This window comes from Myotis davidii, unplaced genomic scaffold, assembly GCF_000327345.1.
Source record: "Myotis davidii unplaced genomic scaffold, ASM32734v1 scaffold135, whole genome shotgun sequence".
Taxonomy (NCBI): domain Eukaryota; kingdom Metazoa; phylum Chordata; class Mammalia; order Chiroptera; family Vespertilionidae; genus Myotis; species Myotis davidii.
Window position 1 is genome coordinate 1,083,295 of NW_006289813.1, and position 2,974 is coordinate 1,086,268.

A 2,974-nucleotide genomic window follows, 5' to 3' on the forward strand; every position below is an offset into this window, starting at 1 on the left:
TCTGCGCTTTACTTCCGCACCTCCTCTGAGTCTCAGTGTGCTTTTCCCTTTCCTTCTAGTTGTAGAATTTCCACTCAGCCAGCCTTCCTGTGGTTCTGGATGATGTCCGTTTTGTCTTTTAGTTGTATCTTTGAAGTGGTTGTGCAAGGCAGTAATTTCCGGTGTTTACCTATGCCGTCATCTTGGTTTCTCTCCGTACTTTTAATGTATTGTTGGATCCTGTTTGCTAATATTTCGTTGAGGATTTTAGCATTTATGCTCATGAAGAATATTGGCCTATAAGTTTCTTTTTTTGTAGTGTCTTTATCTGGTTTTGGAATTAGGATAATGCTGGCCTCATAAAACAAGCCTGGGTGTTTTTATTTCCTCTTAAAGTTTTTGGAATAGTTTGTGAAGGTTAGGAGCATTTAGGCCTTTATATTTAAAGTGATCATTGTTAGGTAAGTATTTTTTTTGCCATTTTATTCTTTACTAGAGGCTCAGCGCACGAAATCGTGCATGAGTAGTGTTCCTAGGCCTAGCCTATGATCAGGGACATGTCCAATGCCTCATGACGCCCTGTGACACTCACCACTGCTGCCCCACGACACTCACTTTGCTCGCCTCCACTGTCCCAGGACGGTCCCCGCTCCATGAAGCTGCACAACGCTTGCCTCCACCACGCTGGGATGCTCCATGAAGCTGCCTGCCTCACAGTGCTCTTTGCCACTGCCTGGCAATGCTCCTTGATGCTCCACAACACCCTGCAACTGCTCCACAATGCCCTGCGACGCTCCATGAAGCTCCCCACCCCACAAAGCTCCATGACACTTGCCGCTGCCTCCCTGCAATGCTTACAGCCCCATGAAGCTCCGTTAACACTTGCCTCTACTGCCCCATGATACTCCTCAATGCTCCCCACCCCGCGACTGCTCCCTAAAGCTCCCCACCCCGTGACACTCTGCAATGCTCTTCGCCGCTGCCCCGTGATGCTCCGCAATGCTTCGTGATGCCCCGTGACTGCTCTGTAATGCCCCAGGATGCTCCGCGAAGCTCCCTGCCCCATGATGCTTGCCTCTGCCGCACTGCAATGTTCCTTAATGCTCCCCGCCCCACAACTGCTCTGAATGCTACACAAAGCTCCTCGCCCCGTGATGCTCACTGCCGTCCTGCAATGCTTGTCGCTGCTCACTGCTGGGTGCTCACCACCACTCGCCGCCCGCAGCCTGCCACTGCTCAACAGTCCTCAGTCCTGCTCTGCTGCCACTCAGCCTGGTTCCTGTGGTTCCCTGCTGGCCATCCAGCACCCCTCGCCCCTCGCCCCTCCCCCCATTTTTTCTTCTTAAAGAAGACTCTTTAACATTTCTTATAGTATTTGTTTGGTGTTTATGAACTCCTTTAGCTTTTCTTATCTGGGAAAATCTTTATTTCTTCTTTCATTTTAAATGATAGTTTTGTTGATAAAGCATTCTTGATTGTAGTATATCCTTGCTTTTCATCACTTTGAATATTTCATGCTAATCCCTTATGGCTTGAATGTTTCTGTTGAGAAATCAGCTGACAATATTATGGGAGTTCCCTTGTAGGTAATTGTCCTTTTCTTGCTGCTTTTACAATTCTCTTTTTGTCTTTAACCTTTGCCATTTTAATTATGATGAGTCTTGGTGTGGCCCTCTTTGGGTTCATCTTGTTTGGGATTTGTGCTTCCTGGACTTGTGTTACTTTTTCCTTCACCAGATTAGGAAAGTTCTCAGCCATTATTTTTTCAAATAGATTCTTGATCTAATGCTCTCTTTCTTCTTTCTGGTACCCCTATGATGCGAATGTTGTTATGCTTCATGTTGTCCCCAAAATCCCTTAAAATTTTTTAAATATAAATATATTGCTGCTCTGATTATGTGTTTTCTGCCACCTTATCTTCCAAATTGCTGATTGGATCCTCTGCTTCATCTAAACTACTGTTTATTCCTTCTAGTGTATTCTTTATTTCAGATACTGTATTCTTCATTTCTGACTGTTTTGCTCTTGAAGCACTGAGTATATTTCTTGAGTATCCTTATATCCTACTAGAGGCCTGGTGCACAGATTCGTGCACTGGTGGGGTTCCTCAGCCTGGCCTGTGCCCTATTGCAATCCAGGACTTCTCAGTGGATGTTGGACTGCCAGTTTCGGCCTGATCCCCGCAGGCCAGGTTCCCAGAAGTGAAATCACTGGATCAAAAAGTAACTACATTTTTATGTTTCTTAATTCATATTGCCAAATTGCTTTCTGAAAGAGCTGCACCAATTACAAACATAGCAGCTACAGATGCAAGTGCTATTATTACTTACTATATCTCTCCAATGTTGCATTTTATATAATTTGTATTTTGATAAATTTTCTAGTAAAGTGGTATCTACATTTTTTTAAAATTTGGATTTCATTACTGAGACTGACCATTTTTCTAAAATTTCTTTTATTTTCCCCCTATCATAAATTCCTTTTCCTTTGCATATTCAGAGATCTTGATATCTCTCTTAATAATTTGTTCAAGCTTTTTTTTATTTTAAAGATATTCACCATTTATTTTTACATTCTATATGTTAAAAATAATCTTAGTCTGTGACTTCTTTTATTATATTGGTTTTTTATTCATTTAAAGGCATTTAAGATTCAGTAGTAAGCCTGTTGACTTTTCCCTTTTAGAATATCTTTTAAGTTTACACAGTCATGTTCTCTTCAACTGTTTAATAGCTATCTGATTCCATTTTTTTCTATGATTTGAATTTTTTTAAAGCAGTTTATTTTTTAATCCATCTGGAATTTATTTTGGTCTATGCTATAAGAAAGAGGTGTTTTAAACCATTTTTTTGAAGTGATTCTTAATTTAGAGTTTCCTTTTGAAAAAGTAACTTAAAGGCAAATAACTTAATTTAAGAGTACTTACTACAAAGCCACTTGGAGTAATGGGATGAGCTCTTGTATGACTGGCCAAAGTGGAGCAGGGAGTTGAGGG